This window comes from Dermacentor silvarum, chromosome 3 (assembly GCF_013339745.2).
Source record: "Dermacentor silvarum isolate Dsil-2018 chromosome 3, BIME_Dsil_1.4, whole genome shotgun sequence".
Lineage (NCBI taxonomy): Eukaryota > Metazoa > Arthropoda > Arachnida > Ixodida > Ixodidae > Dermacentor > Dermacentor silvarum.
In genome coordinates this window covers 77,740,152-77,766,101 of record NC_051156.1, presented here as the reverse complement: position 1 = coordinate 77,766,101, position 25,950 = coordinate 77,740,152, and the positions used below count along the sequence as shown (strand labels likewise).

Below are 25,950 nucleotides of genomic sequence, written 5' to 3'. Positions count from 1 at the left end.
TTGCGCACAAGCCCCGCGAACAACTGCTCTTTTACACCTCGCATGAGGTAGCGTAACTTCCTATCCTCGGTCATGTTCGGGTCGGCTCTACGAAAGAGACGGGCCATGTCTTCGGCGAACATTGTGACCGACTCATTGGGTTGTTGCACCCGTAGCTCCATCAACTGTTGGGCGCGGTCGCGTCGGTCGGCACTTGCAAGCGTATCGGTGATTTTCTGCCGAAAGTTATGCCATGTCGATAGGCTAGCTTCGCGGTTCTCATACCAAGTACGGCCACTGTCGTCAAGCGCGAAATAGACGTGGGAGAGCTTTTGCTGCTCAGTCCACTGGTAATCTGGGCGACGCGCTCGTACTTGTCGAGCCAGTCTTCAATGTCTTCGAACGCTGCACCGCGATAGCGATCGGGAACCAGCGGATGAAGAACAGTTACCTGTTGTTGACTGGGAGACTGGCTGCATTGGGGTGCTTGCGGTGGGCTCGTTTCGGCCATTGCCAGATGTGTGGAGCTCCTGGAAAGATGTGGTTGAAGAGGGGAGAACTCCGGGGCGAGGCCTAGCAGTCGACGACTGAAGCGGTGCACGGGGGTCGTAACTGGTGACAATGCGTCCGGGCTAGATGAACGACTCCCAGAAGGAGTCCGTAGCATCAGGCGTGGTCAATATACCCAGCACCTCCACCACTGTCACGGTACAACGCCGAGAGAGGACAGGGAGACGTTCTTCAAGAACAGCAGGACGACCTGTTTAAGCAAAACGGAACAAAGACACGTCTTCTTCGTCGTTAGCCAAAATCCCACTGACCCACTAGACGGAGTCCGTTAATGTTCCCATCGTCGTTGTCGTCTACCTAGAGCACACGCGTCAATATATATATATATATATATATATATATATATATATATATACATATGGGTGAGGTTCGGAAAGCTGGTCAGGCCCCAGGCCCCCCCGCCGCAAAAATGAGAACTTTCCGCTTATGCGTCTGCTCCTGCCACTTTCTATAGACATGCAAGATCCTACGGATGCTTTCGTAGATCCTTCGTATGCTTTGCGGTTAAACATTTTCTTTCTGTGCCCGCATATGTATACGCAATGTCGGAAAAACGAGGAAAGGGCACAAGGTGTGCTGCGCGGCTGTGTGGAGTGCACAGTGCAAGATAAGAGTATACACCCTACACAGTGGTTGAGTGAGAACTCGGGGAGGAAGAGCAGGGTGAAATGCTGTCGTTTCCCAGCGAACGAGAGCTAAACACACTGTTTCTGCACTCGCTATGAAGCAAACAAGAGCTGTCCGTACTAAAACAGGTTGAGGACGACAGAAATGATCTTCCGCGGTTCCTTTCTTGTGAATATCGTTTTGGTTTGGCGCGGCGCATTTTTATGCGGTGTTGTAAGAAACTGAAGGTACTTGTTGACAGTTGCTCCTCAGCCGATTGAAGCTAGCTGACGCGCAGACAGAAATTTCGCTTCATTTTATATGTTAGCGGTTGGTCTTCATTTTTTCCAGGTGTACAAAACTTGCAATTTATATTTACGGAATGTATTTGAGTATTTGCTGCACCAACTGGTTTCGCTGGAGAACATTCCACTGATCAATTTCTTGTTGTGATAGCACAAGCTTTGAATGTTAATGAACACGGCAGAAGTAAAAGAATTGAATTGTATGGCTGTCACCGTTTGCATTTTCAATTAAAACAATAATCAAGACGTTGACTTTTGCGCTTGCGCTGAATTTTCGTATCCCTGAATGAAACAAGAAATTGGAACTAGCTGCGCGACGACCGAGGTGCGTTTCACTTTTCAGCCTGTGGCTAGAATGAGATAATTTTTTAATCGCTTCTTCATTCTCTGTACTTTGGTTCCGCTCTTAGGTGTTCTTTAATCATGAACACGTGGTATTTTGACAAATTTCCAGGTGCGACATATGCCAAATTACTCTAAAAGTGGAGACCTGGCTGGGCTGACATGGGAGCGGATGTAAAACGACTACCGCCTCTGCTCGGACCACTTCCCAGACCACTAGGCCGAACCGGCCAGGTGAGCTGTGCCAACTGTTGGAATGGAGGTAAAAAAAAGAAGGTATCAGTGGCTGCGAATGCACGAGTATGTGCTTCTGTAGTTCATTATTCTCATACAGAAACCACTGGACAGGGCACGACGCAAGTACTAGGAGCACGGTGAGCACTGTCTTTTCCACGTCGTGTGCTACGGCGCCTGGTGCCATGTTACGTTAGGCAGTGAAATTCGGTTGCTCATCTGCTGTACACGATGGTCACGATTAAATGCTAAAGTAAAAAGCCGAAAAGTCTTTGCTGACAACGAGTGAATTTACGGTCGTAAAAAGTCGCGCCGCGCTTGGCACTGCAGCAGGCGATACGGTGAAGCCAGTTCTCGCTACGTGCTGCCGTATATGTATATCCCCGAGTTTGGTTGCCGCTGTATAGCAGAAATTTTACCGGATCAAGAATTCCAATGCTCAGTTGCCCAGATGCATTAAACCCTTAGAAGTTAGTTTTTCTCTGATGGATATGTTGCAGAAAATGAAACCAAAGGAAATAAAGCGCTCAATTACCTATTGCTTAACAATATGAATCAAGAACATTCATCAATTCAAAAAAACTACCTCTAAAACTGATGCCTAGTGTTCTAAGCTAGCTATTCAGAAACGAGCAATGCTTAACATGCTGCACAAATATATAGTAGCACTAAAACTTGAAACTTTCCTCATTACAGGTTGGAGGTATATTTATAGTTGAAATCCTGAAACAAAATATCATCAGAACTGACCTGCACGCATTGAAACATTGTTTTAAGAAAACTGTCCTGAGATTTGTTGAAGCAATTGTGCAATATCCAAGCTTGCATGTTACTTATCTATTTTGCGTTTCCAGAAATCGGCCCCAGCAAGCCACCTCCGTCTCCGCTGTATCGCTGTCTCATCTGTGTCACGGTAAGTGTTTGTTAGGAAAGTGTGCCATATAGCATAACATGCAAGTTTTTTTTACATATCTGCATGTGAACGACGAGCAGTGTTTTGTTTTCACTACCCCGAGGCCTTCAGTGCGCACGCAAGAAGTGCTATTTTTTGTGGGTGTGGTAGAATGAACAAAAACAAAACGCGTTGCAATATTTCAGTTGCTTATTTAGTGACCAAGAAAAAGTCGCTAATATAGTTGTTCAGTGCAGAAGAAAAGTCTAACAAGCCTTTGTTTCAGTAAACGAGGAACATTTTTAATACTTTATCAATAGTTTACATAAGAACAGGGTAGGCATTCACCTCACGTAATCTGCACACTTAAGGCACGAATGTTTTGCACTGGTTGTTTGTCTGCATGCTGGTGCTGTTGCCCCGAGCTATTGCATCTTATGTGAGTAAATATGAAAACCTGGCACTCTATATTATGTATATTTATAGATTTCAGCCAGATGTCAGTTCGCAGTGCTTCCCCGTTGCCTGGTTCATCTGGCCTTGCTACAGGCGGCCGTGTGGAGTTGCGTTTGACGTCTCTGGAAGCATTTCTGACGGTATTTCATGGTTACGTTAATTCTGCTCGCTATTTTGCTTGTAACATAAAACAGAAGGCCATCTGTCCTTCTTTTATAAAAAAAATATGTTACTTACGCGACCAAGACATCCAGCATCATCGCATGTCCTATGTGGAATAGCTTGCATATCTTTCATGTAACACGCAAACAATGAATGAAAAAGAATGCAGAAGCTCCACTGGAGTTGTATAAGTATGCGTAAGCATACCCCCAAATTTAAGTTGGCCCACCCCTATATTTATATTGGGCCATCCCGAAATTTTGAGTTGGCCCCACCCTAAGTTTCCAGTTGGCCGACCCTCAAATATATGTTGGCACACGTCCAAATTTCAAGTTGAGCCACCCCCAAATTTCATTTGGCCCGCCCCCAAATTTTGACTTGGCCCACCCCAAATTGAAGTTTACCTCTCGAAAATTATACGTTGACCCAACCCCAAATTGAAGATGGCCCGCCCCCAAATTAAAGTTGCCTTGCTCCCAAATTTAGGTTGGCCCACCCCTACTAAATGCATTTTGAATGGAGCCCTATGTATTCCTAAGGGTATTCTCGCTGATCCAATTTTTTATCATTTAAATTGTTTCTTATTACTTGTAAAGGTAACAACCATCTACATTTACTCTATTATAACGATCAAATGTCTTCGCAAATTAGGCATTTTGTGCGGTTACAAGGCATTAAACTATTTGCGTGACGGAGCTTGGGTACTCGCCAAAGAATGCTTATGCATTAATATGCACTATGCCAACAGTGACCGTCTCATGCTACTTTTGATAAAAAGGTTCATAGCATGAAGTTCTGTCTATATCAAAGCTGGTTTAAATAATGAGCACAGCTACCTGCGTCTAACTATGCGTAAAGCTCTAAGAGGTACCTGAACAGCATATTAAGAGCGTTTTTTGTCACGTGCACTGGAAATTTTGTAACGAACGAGCTTTTCAGGTCGTATTTCCATGAATGTGAAGCGATGTCATATGGCCCACAATTTCGCCAGTGGTATGTCCTTTACAAAGGAACATTTGCATAAATATCGTGCAGCATATTGTCTCTGTGCAGACGTTCATTGCTGGTATATTATAACCTTCTTGAGCTTACGGCGACAAAGTTGTGCAAGTTCTAAAGTTGCTCGACGCTCCTGCCTTCAATGGTTTCATTATTCTGGCAATAGTGGGGGGCCTTCCTTTCGGCAAAGCATGGAATAATCTTAATAAGCAAAGAAAGCATGCTGTGCCAGAAACGAGTGTTCTAGAAATGTAGAAATACTTTCGCTTCTTTAGTGTGTCGATTATGTTATGACAGATGACCTTCAGTCAATGACTAAACTCGTAGCATAGAGCATAACATTGACACCTTTGCTATGGCTCCAACAGGTTGCACGAAGTTCAGCCTATGGGCTCTGACAAAGAAAACGCATAATGTACGTTCAGCGTACGAGAGGACAGTCTTGAAAACCGTTGAAAAGCGAATCGTTTTGAGCAGATTGTCCTGATGCATGCAATGCAACCTATTTGAGTTGCTTTCAAAACAGTTCGCCATTTTCCGAAGCTACGCATTCGTGAATTCCTTTGTGTATCACCCTGTTCTTGCGCAACCTCAATTGACGATCAACCGCCGAATGACACATGCACCTCCTGCATTTACTGTTTGTCGACAAAAATCTCTGTGGTATTTATTTTAGTTGTCTTGCAAATGTGTCATTTATGCCTAGATGATGATAGGACAAACTAAGTGCATTACGAATTTTAACTTTGCAATATGCTCATGAGAAATTTCGTAATGTTACCTTGTTAGGAATGTTACAGTGCTCAATGAAGCTCTACTGGTCTTACGTATTGTATCTCGAAACAAAATCAAATATGAATGAAGCTACCATCGTTCTCAAAATAATTTGCTAAATATTTATTGGTACATTAGCATGAGAGCTATATATGTAGAAAATTTACTAGGTATGCCATGTCTTTTGCAGTGGCAAGTATACCCGTTGTGTGGAATCTAAGAGCAAATTATTCTTATTGGTATGAGAAAGGTGTTGATCTGCTGCTGCTGATAATCTTTTTATTAATCACAAGTAACTGTTGCGACAAACATTTTCACTATAGAGTTGTGTTGTGCACAGCAAATGAACATGGCCTCTGTATCAATTTCCTGTCTATGAGAAATTGGAGGAAGCTGTAATACGTATCTATGATCGTAGTAGAGAATGCGCGGTAAAAAATATTCGGGAGTCCCTTACTACAGCATGCCTCATAATCAAATTATGGGTTTGGCACGTAATGCGCCAGAATTCAATTCAATTCGCAGTACAGAATGCGTCAATTTGTGTTGACTAACGAGGAACTCAGCTCTACATCACTGCATTGTGTATTTAATGCCTTGCTGTGCGATCTGTTGCTAATAAAAAAAAGTGAATAAACCACATTTTCCTGCCAACTCATGTTCTCCTGAAACAAAAACATTGGTGGCTGGCCCGTAATGGAGAGTAGACGTAAGCATGAAATAGCCACCATATGACGTCGTTTGCTGCCTGTGGTGCTTCCGCCATCAAACGCTTTTGTTCTTCCACAGTGCAGCGCGCTCAGTGTCTGTCACTACTTTTCTTCTTTTTCTTCTATTGCAGACGACCACGCTGCAGTGGTCGGCCGCAAATGTGCGGCCTTAGAGGCGTCCACGGCGCGCCATACGCTGCCGGCTTGGTCACGCAGCGTGGCGCCATCTCTCTAGGCGCCACACAACCCGCAATTCGGAACGCACGGGCCGCTGGCGTTGAGAAGAGCCCAGGCAACCCTGCTCTGCGCTAAAGATGACAAGTGTACGGTGCCCTGTATATGCCTTTTGAACGTCGATATTGGAAATGACAAATAATCTTCAGCGTAATAGAAGTTACAGCTTGAGTGGTATTGGGAACAAACATCAGGAAGAAATAGGAACCAATTTTTTTGTAACTTTCTTGGGAAGTAACTCGCGGATATAATGCGGTCCTGTACAAAGGGTTACGGGCAAGACACCGCATTTTTTTTACGTTTTGACTGGTTGCCCGGATGAACTTGTTTTGTTCTCGCAACGATGCCCAGATGTTCTCATTCGAGTGCCCGGATAACGGGTATGGCTTTTGGCTCAAGCTTACTTGAAGGGAACTAAAAGCATTTCAGGCTTAATAGCCACGCGCCATGGCGGCTGGCTCGTGCATGTTCAGTAGAAAAAAAAACAAGTTTTTACACAGACGCGTTGCGCGCATATTGTAAGTACAAGAAAATTAGAAGCCTACATATGTTCAGAACAAAATGTGCAAGCGCCAGACAATCTGAAAGCATAAATGCCAGTGGTGTTGGTTTCCATTCGCGCCTGCAGAGAAAGTCTTGCGCTCGTCGAGCGCATAGCAGATGACAAGCGAGACAGCGTTTCCCCCTCGCGAAACAACACAACAATTGCCATGGCAGCATGGTCGATCTTTTGCGTTTATTTTCGTCTCAGTTGTGTGGCATAGCAAGCACTAGGTGAGAAAGTCGCGTTGGTGATGCAATTCCCCTTTACCTAGGGGAGGGGGGGGGGGAGTAGATATATCAGCTGACAGCCGTACGTGGTATCACGCGCAAGCGCATTGGCTTATGGTCTGGCAGTAGGCTGTTGTTGACGGTGTCCAAGGGGTGCGAGCACGATAAATGGGAGTACATTTGGTAAACCTTAAGGCGAGGCGAGAGCGCTATAGCCGACCGCCAGGCTCCAGGGTGTTCTGCCTGTACCGAGCGGCACGTCGTTCCTTGTTTGGTGTCATAAAGCTTGTGAACGTACCCCCATTGTAAGTGTAGCTGTCCTCCATAATGAATGTGTTGTAATAAAAGTGACAGCATCGGAAAGTTCTTTTTAAGACCGCGAAACTCAAGTTACATAAATATTCTGGGGCACACGCTTTCCACAAAAATGGCAAACTTTTGCCCCGCTTTGAATACGTGAACGCTTCACACGGAACCGTATAGACTGACATTCGCTGTGAGTTTCATACAGTCAGAAGTTCGACGAATTTTCGTCTGATCAGGCGTCATAATGATGGATGTATTGCGATCACATGACCATGTGAAGCTATAAGAAAAAGGCGTTGCGGAACCCGCATAGGTTCGGATCCGCGGTCACCTAGGAACCTGTATAGCATTAGATAAGTCTTTTATTTATATCAACATTTACTCTTTTACTGAGTTACTTTACATCTATAACTAATTTTTCTTTTCAAGACGTTGCAAATAATTTTCAGGCGTAGCTCCAACAGGTGCGGGAAATCACACAACTGCAAGCGTAATGCATGGCTCACATCGAACACGGCGTGCGGCATTGTAACAACGTAAATGCATGGCCACTGTTTCATTTATCAAGAGCAGAAAGTGAGCAACTTCACACCGACTGGGTTCTTGCACGTTACAGGGCAATCAGAGCACGAGAGCACACAATGACGGTCTTACCCTCGCACCGCTGCTTGCTGCAGCTAAGACCAGCCGTGAGCTTGGAGAACCCAGATAGGCGCCGTGTCAGATGCCAGCATTGTTTGTGAAAACTCAGCAGTCAGGTGACAAGCGGGATTGCGACGTGCTCTGCAGACGGAACCGATGGGCACTCCTGCGAGTGAAAAACAACAAATAAGTAGACTGGCGAGCGCCGCAGCGTACGGGGTAACATCTGATTTGCACGCGAACAGGTGCAGACGAAAAGGACGAAAGTCATGACAGCAAGCGCACGCGCTGCGTTCTGACTGTTTGTCTGAAAGATAGCGCTATTTTTTATCGCAGGACATAACCGTACGATCGTTCGCCTCACGGCGTAAACGAGGAATGCATCTGCCGCGTTGTGAAGGAGAACGCACGTAGCAAAAAATAAAAAATAAAGGTGCTGACGGCCCGAGGTTGCTCAACCACATAGCGCTGTGGTGACTGGGCGACACATTTTACAGTGTGAACTGCGTATTAGTATGGATAAATACAATTCCCAAATAACTTCTGGAGTGAAGGTGCCTCGAATTCTGCAAAAATAAAAAAGAACGTGATTTGCGATGTGGTTAAACAATCTGCAAAATTAAAATGTTGTTGGGTAATTTTGACTATAATTCAAAGTACTGGTGCAACGAAATACTTGCTTAGACGCCGTGAAGGCCCGACAAAAAGGCTTCTTCTACAGCGGAGTCTCACCTGCCATTCCTTGCCATCATAATGCGTTTCCAATATCCACCTAAATCTTAGTTGGCGCCCTTCAATATTTTCCTGCCTTTATCACGGCCATGAAATAGTGAAATGTCAGTGATATCGTGCTGCTCACACATTAGCATTTTGCCAAATACGCAATAGCAAACGCGCCCGCAGCGCACTCGCACTTGAACGGCGCCGTTATTTGCCCGTGGCGACTCATGTGGAAGCTTTGGAAGTTGTTCTCTGGCATATTGCAGATAGTATGGAATCATCACTAGTTCCTTGGCGAAGTAGAAAAAATTGAGCGCCCTTCCACTACTGCGAAGAGGGGTGCAAGCGAAGGTTGTGTTGAATCGTTTGTGGCACGAGTGCGTGCCCAGCACGAGCACGAGCGCAAACCAAGGGGGCGCCAACGAGTCAGCTGCGGAAGACTCCATGAAGATGGTTAGCCAGCGAAGCTGAAACGTGCGGCCCCGGTCTTTCTGACTGTGTTAATCCCGAGCGTTCATTAAAGTGTTCCTCAATTATGAGGTTACACACACGTTCGGCTGCGACGGAGAGAACTACGTCACTGACGGTATGCCCGCAGTCCGCCGTTGTCGCTCACGTTTTGTGTATCGAGTTTGCTCGGCGGCGTGGTTAGCATCATTCGCCCGCCATTGCCGCTAGCGATTATTCGAAATAAATCGCTTGAAAATTAAATCTGTTCATTACGTAAGACAATGAATGGCTCATACTCCCTTGAGCAATGGCTTATCCCCCCGTAAACGTGGTCTCCCCATTACGACGACAGAAGAGAAATGAAGTTCTACGCTGGAATGTTTAGCAGCAACGCAGCCCACTGCGGAAGCAGCCGACGACGACGAACGCGGGAGAAGTGGCACGAGCGCGTGCCGAGCGCGAGCTAGCTGCGGAAGAAGACGAATGCTCGAGCAGCTCTGAGATCAGCTGGTTTTTTTAGCGTTACATCGCCGGCGTAGGCTAGCGTATACAAGCTTCGCTTGAAAAGAGTTAAACCAAGAAGGCCACAAATTGTTCGCCACCATGTAGACGCCGCGAAGTTCACAATAGCTTCAGTTTCAAGTGAAATCGTGCATGGGCCGTATTTTCATGCGATACATATTATTTTCTATTGTTTTAGCCCTTACATACTGGCTTGAGTGCACAGTGCGACTGTTATCACTGGGATCGGCCGCTGGATCTGACGCATGATAAACCAAGAATGGGAAATGAAATAAAACGTTGCAAAATATGGGCCCGGTTTGCTTTTCGCCTTTATTCTGCGCGGCCTGCAAGCAGGGGCAGCATTTTGAAAGAATTATTGTCCTCCGTGTCCATCAATTTGTTCTCACCCATAACAAGGAGCGCTGGCTTCCGGCGATAACAGTGGTGAATTAGTTTGCGAGTTCGCGAGAATGGCAGGAAGGTGAATGACGAGAATAAAATGAAAGCAAATTCCTGTCTCGACCCTTCGTTTGTGCTTTTCCTGACGCCTCTTTTCTAGATCGCCATTGTGCGTCACCCTATAGAAAGCTTGGTGAGGCAATGGTGTGGCTTGGGAGTACAACGCAAGGGCACAGGACGGATCGCTTACTGAAGTTTGACTATTTTATTGCAACGACCATAGTATCTAAAGAGGAAAGTTAAAGAAATTGGTAATCCCACATCATCTGTAAAAGACTGCAGGCGAAGCATTTTGAATAACTGCAGGGCCGCTATGTTGACGCGTGTGCTCTAGGGAGACGACAACGACGATGGGGGAATTGACGGACTCCGTCTAGTGGGTCAGTGGGTTTTGGCTGACGACGAATAAGACGTGTATCCGTTCTTTTTTGCTAGAACAGGTTGATCAGTCCAGGGGAGGTCCACAGGGTTCCGTTCTTTCTACCATTTTGTTTAATATTCTAATGAGCTCAATTCCACTGTGTGATGATGTACAAGTGTATGTTTACGCAGATGACGTTGCATTCTATGCGTCAGCGAGTGACCTTCACTCTCTGCAAAGAATATTACAATCATATCTAGCAATACTTGAAGATTGGCTTGATATTCGTATGACATTAAATGTTAGCAAGAGTGCCGTGCTTGTATTTCCCTTAAATATACCGGTTAATGTCTCCCTTCAATACCGTCAAGAAATAATCCCTCAGCGCGAGTTTATTAAGTATCTAGGCGTTATATACGATCAAAAACTTAGTTGGCGCAACCACATCGAACATGTTACGTCTAAGGCAGCGCGCGCTGTTGGCATGATTCGAAAACTCGGTCACCGCCGCTCTGGCCTACGCAGAGACACTCTCATTATGACTTATTGTATGTATGTTCGACCCATATTGGAATTTGGGTGTGTTTTATTCTCTGGTGGTCCAGCATACAAGGTACACCCCCTCGTTCTTGTAGAGCGAGAGGCCCTCCGGATTTATCTTGGATTGCCAAAATCTGTTGCTAATAAGGTATTACATCAAGAAGCCGATTACCCACACTCGTTATCAGATGCCGCATCCTTACAGTAAAAACCTAGTTAAACATTGACGCATCTTCATTGAGACGATCGCAGTATGTATTTATTACGGAAAGATCTAACTTCTTTGAAGAAACATGGTCCCGTCTATACAATCCGCAGGTTCTTTTTGTGAAAACTCAACTAGAACCATTACAGATTCAGATAGGCGATATCATTCCCCTCAAAAAACCCGTAAATGCTATTAGAATTGAATTTGATGACATATTTCCTTCCAATGCTAAATTCCTGCCAACTCAATATCTAAGCGGATTACTGCAAGATCATTTAGCGCAAATGAAAATAAATACTGTAATAGCGACGGATGCATCAGTGTGTGACGAGAAAGCGGGTATAGGTATTTTTTCTGAGGCGCTATCCTGGTCTTATTCAATGCGACTGCCTGATTTTACACCTATATTTTAGGCAGAATTATTAGCAATTATATTAGCTCTTCGTAAACTTCCTGGAAATTCCTCGACAGCTGTAATAGTAACTGATTCGCTGTCAGTTTGCACAGCACTCACCACATCCTGAGACAATACAGTTTTGAACGAACTAGAAAGATTAATCCCTTCGACGTTACGTCTGGTGCGTTTAATATGGGTACCAGGTCACCATGGTTTGTTTTTAAATGAAATGGCCGACGCACTCGCACGTACATCCCTACAGGGACCAGTCATGCATGTTCTGCCGACTTATGCTTATATCACCGCGGCTAGGTTTAGAAAACTATGTCTCTTAAATTACTCTGCAACACAGACATTCCAAATCGTAGACTTAAAGCATTTGCTTTACCTTTGGAATAATCAATGGTGTCCCACACGTAAATTGGAAACCTCAATTACAAAATTGCGATGCTGTATTCCACCCCTAAATTTTTATCTACACAGGTCTGGTCTGGCGATGTCCCCTCTATGTCATTTCTGCAATCAACCTGAAACCATTTATCATTATTTATTAAACTGCCGCCGATTCGCAATCCAGAGAAAGAAATACTTCGAAATTCCGTTCCGAAAATTAGGCATCGCTATAAACACTGAAAATATTATATCTTTCGGGGCATATACACTGCGTTTTAGCCACGGGAACGTATGCAGGGCCGTATGCGAGTTCTTCGGTGACACAAGGAGAATACCAAGTTAATTTACTGATATATTGTTTATTATTATTTTACAAAATTCCAATTTACGTTAATTTACTGATTGATTATTGATTAATTTCGAAAATTTCAATTAAACTGATTGAAATTTATTACCTTCTACCTTGATCTCCTTCCAAAAAGCACACTAATTCCCTATAAGATAAAATAAAATACGGCTCTAACATCAGTTAGTTTCATTGCATAATTTAAAACCCACCTGTTTAACCGCCGGCTTCTTGGCCAATCTCCCGTGGTGGGTATGCGCCATGGCATAGGAAGCAAGCAAGCAAGCAAGGTTGTCCTGTTTCTATAGGCACCAAACCAAACCAAATCTTGAAGAACGTCTCCCTGTCCTCTCTTGGCGTTGTACCGCGACAGTGGTAGATGTGCTGGGTATATTGAGCACGCCTGATGCTCCGGACTCCTTCTGGGAGTCGTTCATCTAGCCCGGACGCATTGTCACCCATTACGACCCCCGTGCATCGCTTCAGTCGTCGACTGCTAGGCCTTGCCCCGGAGTTCTCCTCTCTTCAACCACATCTTTCCATGAGCTCCACACATCTGGCAATGGCCTAAACCAGCCCACTGCAAGCACCCCAATGCAGCCGGTCTCCCAATCAACAACAGGTAACTGTTCTTCATCCGCTGGTTCCCGATCGCTATCGCGGTGCAGCCTTCGAAGACATTGAAGACTGGCTTGACAAGTACGAGCGCGTCGCCCACATTAACCAGTGGACTGAGCAGCAAAAGCTCTCCCACGTCTATTTCGCGCTTGACGACAGTGGCCGTACTTCTATCGCCATGGCATGACTTTCGGCAGAAAATCACCGATACGTTTGCAGGTGCCGACCAACGCGCCCGCGCCCAGCAATTGATGGAGCTACGGGTGCAACAACGCCATGAGACGGTCACAATGTTCGCCGAAGACATGGCCCGTCTCTTTCGTAGAGCCGACCCGAACATGACCGATGATAGGAAGTTACGCTACCTCATGCGAGGTGTAAAAGAGCAGTTGTTCACGGGGCTCGTGCGGAATCCACCAGTCATCGTCGCTGATTTTGTCAAAGAGGTGTTGGCTATTGAGCGGGCCCTTCACCAACGATGCAGGCAGTACGATCGACTGTCCACCAGCACCGCAATCAATGCCGCCGCATTGACCCCACAGTATCAGAGCTCCTTGCGTGAAATGATAAGAGAGATCGTCAGAGAAGTTCACCGGATCCTGACACCGACACTGGATAGCCCCGTCGCGTCAATCGCCGAAGTGGTACGCGACGAAATCAGGCAGGCGTTACCGGCGCCGATCTTCCCTACCACCAGCGTCCCATGAGTTACGCCGCCGCTGTCCGATGTTCCCCACCCGTTACAACCACACCCCCGTACAACCAGCCTCCGAGAGCCGCTCCTTGGTCGCCGCCGCAAGAGGAGGCATTGCGGCGCGCACCCGTGATGCCGATGCAGTCCTACCACCAGCCGTCATTCGCCGCGCCTTGGACCACGCCGCAAAACGACCCTACGAGACGGCCACAATTTCGGAGATCCGACGCGTGGCGCACCGCCGATAACCGCCGTCTCTGTTTTAACTGCGGGGGTGCCGGCCATATTTCGCGCCATTGCTGGCATCGCGACACATCATTTCGACCTCTTCGTCCATGGTCTGATGGTCGACGTGCAGATGGCGACTCCTTGTTACGGCGCGAGGATGCTGCTTTTCAGGGACCTTCCATAGCGCACCCGAATGACGAATCCGTGCCCAATGATCGGACTGATTTCGGCCGTCGGTCGCGCTCTCCAACTCCTGCATGCCAGATGCCTGCTGGACGTACTTTTGCTAACCTTCAAGGCCGAAGGTCGCCGAGCCCCCGCTGGGGAAACTGAAGGCGGCGACCTCTGGGGGTACGGTTGCAGGCCCGCCGCAAGAGAATAAAAAGCCCCCAACTCGCCCGCTGCAAAACGCCGAGAAGCCGATAACCACCGACCCCGAAGAAATTGTGAGCGCGGACCTTGATGTTTTCGTGGATGGGCAGCCAGTGACAGCGTTAGTCGACACTGGTGCTGACTTCTCTATAATTAGTCAGGAACTCGCCCTCCGCCTGAGGAAAGTAAAGCCGCCATGGACGGGACCTCACACAAGGACGGCAGGCGGCCAATTACTGATGCCTACTGGAAGATGCACTGCAAGAATTAATATTGGAGATTCTTCTTTCGTGGCCGCTTTCATCGTTCTTCCTGCGTGCTGTAAAGATTTCATTATCGGAATGGATTTGCTAAGGGAATATGGCGCCGTAATTAACATTCCAGATCGCATGGTGACGTTTTATAAGAGCCCTGGTTTAGTCCATTGCTTTTCGCCGCAACACAATTCCTTTCGTCTAACAGAAGATGACGTCGTAATCCCACCTGGGTCATGTATTCTTGTTTCGGGGGCCTGTGACGTACCATTTCATTGCGAATGAGTTGGCGACCAAATAACCATTCTGTTGCTTACTCACGGTATCTCGGTCGCACGAGGAATTGTAAATGTCACCGATGGACGCACGAACCTATTCCTAACAAATTTTAGCACGGAAAGACGGCACCTTCCAAAAGGCACGGCTGTGGCTTATTTTGACGGTGTTGCGGATGTTCGCGGCTGCTGTTCACTGCTCGAAGAAGCGTCTTCACAAGACCCAGCTCCTGTACTTGACGTCAGCACTGTTTTGCCGCAGCACGAACGAGAACAGCTTCTTACGCTATTGGCCCAGTTTGTCGACTGCTTTGCGTCGACTTCAAGAGTCGGTCCGACGCCTCTAACAAAGCACCGAATCATTACCGAGGATACGGCGAGACCAATTGACCAAAATATTATCGTGTGGCTATATATATGTATAATATGATCTTTTATTTCATCAAGAAGCGCAATGTCTAGGTGGCGAAATAAAATGTTCACTAAATATATATTTATTCATTCATATTGGGACACGTGTTTCAATTGCTAAATTGAAGTAAGAAGTACTCAAGCCACGTCTCCTGAGAAGAAATACTACGTCTAGATCCATTTTTGAGATATCCGCCAACATATACCTAATATTAAGGTTGCGTTAAAGAACTCATGGTGGTAAAAATAATTTCGGAGTCCGCGACTACGGGACATGCCTTACATTGAGATCGTGGTGTCGGCACACAAAAACACAGAATTTATATTTGTCGCGCGGAAATCAACCATCTTTTCAGTCAGTACAGTTGAAAAAACGGAACAGCGCTATCAGTGACAGGCGATCGTTCAAATGTCTAGCAGAACTAAACGAAAAGTCACAGTGTTGCCAGAAAGGCGAAGCATCGATTGCGATAACAAATTAGTAGAGAGCTATACGAAGTAAGGATAGTGGTTTTATCGGGCGTATACATAAAGTTGCAAATATTCGCTTACTAACTAAATTAACAAGCACGGTCTCCCGCAAGCACAAGTAAACATGAACACGTCTCGCTCGATTATCGCGGAAACTCGCTGTCAAAACACGAGTGCGGATGCACGGCACCAGCAGCGACCGAATTGACCTTCGTGCTGTCTTTCGCTTCAACTCGAACGTCAAAAACACAGCGCATACGAAGATACCGGCACTTCGCGTACTTTGTCCACGTCGCAGCTCGCTTTCAAGCAGAGTGTACTCTACTTTCAAGATACGTAGCCTGCTCGGCCGCGCAGTAAGCAGCAGTCGTCAGCGTAGAATGCCCCCCACCTCCCCCACTCCCGCGACTCCACCACGCGCCTCGCGCGCGCGCGACAGTACACGGCGCGCTTCCGCCCCGCCTTCCTCCCTCGGGCGCGCGAGATTAGCCGCGATCGTTGGCTGACCCTCACAAGCTTTCATTTGCACAGACAGCGTGCGGCGCGCGGCGACGATGTAACGCGTTTGGACTTTATACGGAGCGTCACAGGACTACGACGGCGATGACAACGGCGGAAATGCGCTTGGAGTGTCCATATAATTGCTATCGCAATAAAAAAAGCGCGTGCAATACACCGTAATTACTCGTAGAAAGTTCGCACTCCTGTAAGGCCGGCATCCCCACTTTAGAACGCGAATATAGAAAAAAAGTTAAAGTTGCACTAAGCCTCACTCGCATACTGCGTGCTTGTTATTTTCCACATGCCACTACTGAGTGGCATTTGCTGTTCTGGTGATGATGTCGTTATCATGGCTATCGTCATTTTTCCGCACTCGCCACCATACCGCTGGTCGCCGACGATGCGGCGTGTCGATGCTGCATGGTTAGGCCTAGCCGGTGCGTGCGGCCGGCGGCAAGTCGTTGCGTGAAGGTCGCCATGGTTCGTTTTCCAAATGTTTCTACTAGTAGACAAGATAGGCGATAGGTTGTGAGATCACGTGCACGGGCAGAACTGACGGCCATATGTGTGACGTGGAGCACGGGTGCAGGAGCGATCAGCCGGCAACTACCGGGAACGCCTACCAAGTTCATATGGTTCATATGTGCACTGGCTAACGGAATGATCTAAGCTCGCCTGTGGGCATGAAACGATTGACTCCAAACTGATTTCACCTAGCACAGTCTAAAATGACAGTGTCGCGAAGTTAAGCTGTCATGGTCGACGTTACCAAATGATGCCAAGTGGAACTACAACCAGAGCCGAAATACTAAAATGGTATTTGCACGCAAATATCAGGTTATGGAAGGAAATAACAGTTAGAAGGTCTCAATAAACATACATAGGAAAGCCTCATTCTAATATTGACATGTGTAACAATCATTGTGACACTGCGAAGTCTTTTTCACACCTACTGACATGTCAGATCTGCCCACCTTTTGTGCCGTGTGCGATGTCGAAGTTAGCGGAGCAGTCGAATATCTAAAAATTATAGGTGGTAAATTAGGTTGTATAAGCATTTTTACTGTAAAATTATTATTAGGGAACATGAAAGGAATTTTAAACACTGTTCAACAAGCTATTTACTATGTTTTGCTTCCTTTCGGCTTGAAAGGCATTAAAGTTTTTCTTGTTTTGCAGCTGCGGCATTGTGAATTTGTATCGGGTCCCTTTTCCAGGATAATAGTTGGATATATTTTTACACCCGAATACTCAGCTTCTTAACTATATCCAATGTATGTCTAGTAGTCACTTTCACTTAGGCCTATAAGAAAGCTATTCTGTGGAAGTTTGCTTGATCAGCATAATGAAATCAGACACGCCAGTGATAAATAATTTGCTATGTTTTTATATAGAGGTTTGTAAACTACCAGTTTCTGTATTTTCGCTGTTTGTCGATATGTGAGCATTAGAAGCAGCGCCCTACTTCGGTAGGTAAAGGAGGCATCCAGGTTAGAAGCAGAGCAACGTGATGAAAATAAAGATGCGTGACTGGTCAGGTGTACAAGATGCAGCTGGCCGGTCGGTTTCGGGAGATCCAAAGATCAGGCGTCCTGCATAGGCGCGCCCTTGTTGCATTGGTGACTCCAGACGCAAACGCGCATTGACAGGACCCTGCACCAATAAGCGACTTTACAATTTACAATCCCTCACAGCTCACGCCAGCTGGACGTTGCCTCAGTCGACCTCCACGTACCGCCGTTTTGCCGAAAATGTGGTTCTTTCATCTGGGGGCCCAGTTGCATCTTCACGGCATCGCCTTGGAGACCCCTGCGCTGCTACCAGCTCGGCCCTCACATGTATTCAAGAGGTAGCCTATGTCATCACACAATTACCCTTCCATTGGAATCCTTTGGATGCCACGGCCGATTTCGCTTTCAAGAAGCCAGCCCGGCGTGGTGCTTCGCAGTCATGTTTGATGCTCCTACTCGAATTGTATCATGTGCTTTCAGTGTGGCCACCCACACAAGAAAATTGGGCGAGTTGGAAGTTTTTATTGCGCGTCAAGACGAAGCAAGCACACAGCATAGAGAAACAACTTGTGAGTCTAGAAAGGGCAGCTTGGAGAGGGGCAGTGCATTTAGGAGAGTGACGAGTTTTACCGGGTCATGGAGCAATGGCACGCACTCTGGCAAATGGGTACAGGTGGGGTCGGTGACAGTCGACGATGGCGTAGCACTGAGCAGGCCGCTACACTCGCGGTAAGAACGCCATCGTCTGTGTGCCCACGCCTCTGCTGCGCTGGTCGATTTTCTACTGCTCTCATGCATCTTTACGCGTCTTTTCTCGCTACACACGAAACGGCATCGATGCACTGTCACCGTTCTTCTTGTCAAGTCGTCGTTGTCGTCGTCCGTTTATGTTCATGCGCAATGACGCATTTCTCAACTACGCGAACATCATCACACACTTCGATGCAGCAAGGGACTTATGGTCCGTGTCACTCATGCTTTCCTGTTGCTTACCATTGCTTACTATGTGTGTGTCTGTGCATCTGTTTGTTAATCTGTGTGTTGTGCTGCGTGCGGTAATTTGGAAATTTTGAAACACCTGCTAAAGGAAAACAATAAGACACATCACGAAGGCACTTTCCAGTAAAAGAGTGCACCTCGTCGTGTTACTATAGCGAGAGTCTAAAGCGCTGGGTGTAATCGTCAGAGGAGCGACATTATTTCGCTGTGATTGCGCAGCGCGGCAAGATAAGTACAGGCCAAGAATGTGAAAGCCGAGTATAAAACGATTGCGGTATGTGGAGCAATGAAATTAAAATTTCATAGAGCGCTAGTGTTAATATATATTGATCCGAGTCGTGAAAAATCCACAGCAAGGCACTGTGACAGCGCTCTCAGAGCGAGCGCGGCGAAGAAAATCAGGCCACCTCACCGGCTGAGAGTGCAATGACGGTTTGAATGCAGTGTTGTACACGTCCATCTAAAACAGGAACGAGAGCTCGTTTATTGTTCCTTCCCAATCTTGGGACGAGTTCTCGTTACAAGTTCCTTTAGTGCGAAAGGAACGCGTTCCAGTTACACTTCCAACATTAGAACGTGTCGTTACATTAACGTTACATGTGATTTCTTTATTCAGATATAGTGTCGGATAATCCTTAGACGAAATAAAATCAGCAATCTAAAACTTACATCGAACTACGTATATTATACGAATTTGAACATCGCCGGCAGCAGATTATCTAAAGATAAAAAGAATCGAGTGAAACACTCCTAGACGAATTTTTTCAAGTAGCGCCGGACATACTCCAGAAATGTCTAACTGCAGCTTTCGTGCTCGTCTATTACAAGTGTAACACATGGCACTTTCCACTTCGGTCTACAAATGCGCAGTCAGGATACTGCGCTTCAGACGTGCAAATAGAAAGTTACTCACATGCAACAATATAACTAAATTTCCGCAGAAAGAAACTACAGCAGGGAGCGTCACATGACAATCTTGACGCCTAGTCACAAAAAGAAATACAACGGAGAACTCCCCAAAAAATGCACCATAGTCACGTGACAGACAAGCGGTAGTTCCTTGCGCCTCACACGGTCGCCCATCCACCCTGCATGATGTGCTGCGTACCTGCGTGCGTCTGTTCAATAGCGTGGAACGTTTACAGAAGGAACGCCGTTCCCCCTGCCGTTCCTTCGCAAACTTGTCGAGTTACCGTTACAGTTCCACCGACCCTTAACAGAACGGTGACTTTCCTCCGCTCCTCACAAAAGGAACTAGTTCCAGGAACGCCGTTCCGTACAACACTGGTTTAATGAACGACACCGTGCAGCAGGATTCGGGGGCCCAAGAGACGTCGCCGCACTCCGCTCGAGCACCTCTGCTAAGAAAACGACGCATGCCAGAGCCGTGGGGTCGCTTGCACCTGTCGGCGGTGAATGCACCGGAGGCGAGGTATGCCAAAGCGTTTAATTAAGTGCAAACGGAAGTAACACAGACAAAGGTGCGGAGCAGGAGGTGTGTGTTGACAAAGCGTTGTACATAACGAAAGAAGCAAAAAAAAATCAGTAGCCACTCCCCTGTCGAGAAAATGGTCGTAAGCGAAGCTTATCGTGTGCTTATTTGGTGTTCCTCCGAACGAATTGCACTGACGAGTACCATGTTATGCTCGAACCACAACCGGTCACACGCACTGCAGCTGGCTCCCAAATTCCCGTTGAGAAACTCGCGTTGAAACCTCGCCGTCGCACTGGGGAAGTTGGCGCTAGCGTTGCCGAGGCGTGCACCATCATTGTCGGATTCCTGGAGGGCAAGACGACCCTGGCGTTTGGCCTCAACATCGTGCTCCCGCAACTCGGGGTCAACGGCTCTTCGCTGACGTTTGGCCTAGGCTTCGGAAGCCCTCACGCTAGAACCGGCACGTCCACGACGAACCTTTTTCCGGGCGCGTTCATTCTAGATAGATTCCCATAATATTGTTTCAAAATAAATCTGTCCGTTACGGTAAGACAATGAATGGCTCATGCTCCCTTACGCAATGTGTCATACCCCCGTAAACGCGGTCTGACCATTACGATGACAGAAGAGAAGTGAAATTCTACACTGGAATGATTACCGGCACCCCATCCAGCTATGGAAGCAGACGACGACGACGAACGTGGGAGAAGTAGCACAAGCGCGTGCCAAGCACGAGCTCATACGGAGGGGCGCCAACGAGCCAGCTGCGTAAGAAGACGAAGACGGTGAAGCCAATGTTGATGATGATAATTTTGTGCGTACATGTACGCGACCGAAATCTGTCACTTATAAGAAGCTTCGCTTGAAAAAGAAAGAAAGAGCACAATGAAGAAAGTTGAAAGGCTAGTGCTGGTGATAAAATCATGACATTCAAACATGCATAGGTGCAATAAGGCAGTATTTGAGAAGGAGAAAGGTGATCAATGTGAGCTCTGCTGGAAACTTTCTTGATGATGATGATGATGATGATGATGATGTGTGTGGTGTTTTATGACGCAAGGGCCAGGTATGGCCAAAGAGCGCCATGAAACTTTCTTGATGAGACAGTGAGGAGTGTTATCATTGAAGAGAAAGGAAAATGACCACAGTCAGCCGCAGTCCTTAATTTTCCAGCTCTGGTAGGCGCTCTAAATGAAGCAATGAAGAAACAAGGCGGGGTCAGAAAGGCAACTGAAAATGTTGGAATGCGTTGACGCAACTGTGTCCTGGTGTACGGACGGCAGTATGCGCCACATCAGAGATGGCAGGTCACGTTGGAGAACCAGCACTAGTCATCGCTCACGAAGTTATATTTGAAGTGTGAAGTAAGACGCAGCTTGAGTTTGTACATATTAAGACGTAAGTAGCTGGCTGTATGTTGGTGGCTTAGGGCCCAGCGGTGTATTTGATAGAATACCTGAACCATGCAAGAAGCCGGTAACCGCTAGGAAGCGTCACTCAGATTCTGAGCAGCACTGCTGTTGTTAGGAACAAATAATTTCCAAGCATATGCTAAGAGCTTAAAAATACAGCGCCCATGAGTCTGAAACAAGTTTGAGATTGATCTTGTTCGTATGACTTCAAGTAGCACCGGGTCCTGTATATTATTTCTTGTGGCCTCCATCGCCCTATTTTCATAGTTGGACATATGTGTCCGCGAACATATCATTTGGTGAAGGGCTAGAAATGTCATAGTAATTATTCGACGTCGTGTTCGGCAGCATAGCGGCAGCGGTGAAGAAGCGCCTGTGTGGGAGTACATAGGTGTGCATGTTAATATGTAAATAAATATGTAAATAAACTCTGTACATGCATAGGCTCTTAGAAACAATGGAAATGTGGTATTACGGTACGGAAGAAATTATGCACTATTAATGCGAAGTGAAGCTTTCGTGCAGGGGTTTCGAAGATAGTACAAAACAAATTGCGGTGAGTAATGTGTCTTTATGTTCATCCATTGGCAACACGCAATGCCATGCAACCTTTATGTTTATGCATTATGCGGTCCAGAAGCTTTACGAAAATGGCAACATGATTTGATGCAGATGCACACTGCGAGACGTCCATGAAGTGTTGTCATGAAGTCGACGGTGACGTCTGTCGATGCAAAAGTGGGGAGGAGAGGTACATGCAGACAGAAGTAAGACGCGAAAGACGGTTGTAAGGTTGACTATTATTCACACGTTTATGGCTGCACCTTGCAATTTAAAAAGATATACGTTGTTGTAGTTACTACTCACTTGTCACACTATTTACTAGCTTAAGGTGTAAATGCCGTTGATAATGGTTGAGGTAGTAAAATGACGGACTACATAAGCTAATCAGTGTTACTAATGAATCTCAGGTACAAATCTCGAACGCATTTATCACCACCGAATACTATGTGTCTAGCCTATAGCAGATATCTTCCTAAGACCCCTTGTACATACAATGCATATTGCCTTCAACTTTTGGGGGAAATTCACCCGTAAGTGATTACACAAAATATTCTTTCTGGGTATGAAGTACGGTGCATGTGTAACTGTAAATAAGTGGTTTACTCATATTCTTATCATCCGCTACCGAGAAATTTGACGTTCAGTCGATCTAGACCTGTCTGTCGTCCCAGATGGCCAAAAGCTACCATGAGGTGTATTTCTAAATCGCTGAGATCGCATGAAAATACAGGACGTGGCAGAAACATGGCAACGTAGTACACGTTGTTCCATCTTCATCTCGGCGTTTAAGCAATCAAATGCAGTTTCCACCATAGCAAACATGAGGAGATGGAGACATGGAGATGCACATGACGCAGCTTTTTGCATCTAACCATGGCATCTAAATTAAAGAAGACTGCTTTTTTCGAGTTCGTAACATAACAGTAGACAATAAAAACCATCTTGAAGAGCGATTATGTTCCATAGTTGAGTTCTGGTTTGAGGAGGATATATCGAACCCACTCAGGAATATCACCCCGCAAGCCATCGCAGTGGAGCGCGACGAGGACACTGTTGCAGTTTTTAAGGTCGACAAGCGGCTGTAGCCTGAACTGATGTTTATACGCCTACAAGGGCTACTGTTCTGTGCGGTGATAGTATGTGGTGACAGTGACCGACTGTGACTGTGTATTTGTGCTCCCTCTCTTTCTTGCTCTTTACTTTCCTGTCACTTTACCTCCCCCGGCCTTCCCTCTCTCTCCAGCGTAGGGTAGCAAACGGGATCTTCCCTTTGGTAAACCTCCCTGCATTTCCCCTCTGTTCTGTCTCTCTCTCGCTCTGGAATATCCAAGCGCTGATCCTATATATGCGTTGTAAGTGACCACCAAAACTTAGGCTCGTGAGTGCTATAGGAACAGTGAAAATAGTAATCAAAGCCGGAAGTTGCACATGGCCGACGACAACATTTAGTCTAGCTCTGCTTCTTCGCTTCGAGGGCACTGCCACGGTGTCCACCTGACAATTCCTCTGACTGTGCAGTCCAACTGGGCCCATTAAGTTCCTTGCCGACTGTGTATAGCGTTCTCTCCCTATGCAAAGCCACGTCGGGTTGCGGTGAAATACCGCTGACACGCAGCAAGGAAACTCTCTCGTGCGTTCATCAGACTTTCACGTTGACGTACCGTTTCCTCCGGAAGCAGCCGTGACGTTATTTCACGCACCACTGAGACACGTGAAACAGTGCTACCTTTCAGCCACGGAACTCTCACGTGCTTTTATAAAGCGTTTCCTCCGGACGGGGTCATGCCAGGATTTCAGACACGCCTCTGAAGAGCACACTGCAGTTTATCTATGAGGTGGACACACATTTTTACAGCTCGCTTAACGAAATGGTTTCTGCTTGTATCTCGGCTACCATTAAATCATCCCTAAGTATACGACTGTATTAGAACGCTTCTTGAACGGCCTCTTACATACTCATACGGATAACTCAAGTTTTCGACGGGGTGCTTAAGAAGTGCTTTGCTGAACATTTCTCTTTATCACGCCTTTTGCGATTTATTCCTGGCAAATGCAGAAAACTTTTCATTCTTAAGAATTTGTTATTTTTGACCAGTTCTCTTCACACAAAAAAATTATGCTCCTCCAATACACTCTGAGAATCGACGTAATGCGAAGCTTTCTGCAGGCCGCTGTTTATCCAGCGTCGTTTTGAGGTTCTCAAAGAGCTACCAGATGCACCAAGGTGTTTTCGTAAAGCAAACAATTGTGTGTAGGACGTGAACCTGTGTGTCACAAAAGAAGCGAAGTGACGAGGGCGGCGACGACCCTACTAGGACGGCGACGGTATAACGACTGTTCTTTTTTTACTCCGGTAAAGTGCTCCATCGCACTTCTTTGTACCCTGAGCCCATCACGAAGGCGATACAATGTCGCACAGCGCCTTTGTAGCATTGACTGCAACGAGAAAAAGACAGAAATTTTGGCCGACCAAGAAGGTGGTGCACAGCGTATCAAAGCTTCAGCTGGCACGAGGCAAGAGCGGGAGAAACTGGCACGTTCCCGCTTGTGCTGCAAGGGAACGACAATAGTAGGTCTGTGGCCGAAACTGGCGCGTGTACGTGCTTTCGTTGCTTGTTTCATGGGACTTCATGCACTCACCACTCCTCTCTAAGAACCAGTTGGCGTTGGCAGGTGTGAAGCATGCGTGCAATGGCGGCTTAGTGGTAAGAACATTCGGCTGCTGCACTGAGATGCAAATGTTCGGGCCCACATGTATTTTCTTTCAATGTGAAGCATCATTTGCCTCATTCCATGCGCTTTGGCGGTAATTAGGTACCAAAGTCTTGTCTCGCCTCGTTTCGGACATTTCCAATAAAATCGAATCCATAGCCGATAGCAGGATCTCACTAATTACACACCAGGCCGAAGCTCAAAACCCTTAGGCCACGACCTCTCATGCCAAGGCCTATTAGCTCTTTGCGTCGAATGGCACGTGCTATGCGTGCTATTTTTCGTGAAATCTTCCCTCGTGACACCTGGCGCTTTGAGATGCCATGCTAGATCGCACAGCCTTCGAGATTGGCCCCCATTTCCGCGTCATTTTCTCGTTGCAGCTAACACTACATAGAAGCCGTGTGACATTGTAACGCCTTCGTGTTGAGCTCATCTCGCATACGAGCACGTTTTCTTCGCCGGAGTATAAATTCCGTCGTCGTTTGAATACGGAACCACATAACATAAATATAGGTACATCTGACTGTATAATTCTTAGTCGCAGATGATGTCACAATACGTGTTTCTCTCGCTTACGTCCCTGTAGTACCTGCAGACTCACCCGTATTAAGATTAGATTACCCTGTTCTTGGCCGTACGGTATGTGCAACTGGGTATCTAGAAATCATTGGCCAATGCTGCAGCAGTTGTGGTTCCAAAAATTCCGCAGTCATGAAGAAGTACCCTCTCCAATACAGACGCAGAGATTCAGGTATATACAGAACCCAAATGCACACACGCACACAAGAGACTGTCATTCTTGCTATTCGTTCGGAAAGCCAGGGATAATTATGTGCTTTTACGAAAACACAATCCCTGATCGTACCCGCAATATACGCACTAAAGTCGAATCTCGTTAATGGAAACATCAAGCGACCGCAGAAAAATGGTCCGATTAACAGGAGTTCTGTCTACTGAGAAAGATGTGCTCAAGTGCAGCGCTATATGGCATGCACCCTACCAACAGTGCTAGATATATGCTTGATATGTAAAGCATAAAGGAGTGAATGTACCAGCTAGTTTGTCTCACACGTGGTTTGGGTGCTGCAGACCGTTAATGGGTTTACTAAGCTTCACTACTTTCGGTTTCG

General features: G+C 46.5%; 1 protein-coding gene across 3 annotated transcripts in view; it reads right to left on the bottom strand.

Annotated features, from left to right (window-relative positions):
* Positions 1–25,950, bottom strand: part of LOC119445521 (monocarboxylate transporter 12-like) — a 107,827-nt gene that overhangs the window by 67,300 nt on the left and 14,577 nt on the right. The window contains exon 2 of one of the 3 annotated variants that reach the window (XM_049663366.1): positions 7,995–8,148. The exons of 1 other annotated variant lie outside the window; for it this stretch is intronic. The gene's annotated coding sequence lies outside the window, so the exon portion shown is untranslated. The remainder of the gene's footprint in view (positions 1–7,994; positions 8,149–25,950) is intronic. One more of the 3 variants, XM_049663367.1, reaches the window with a different exon arrangement.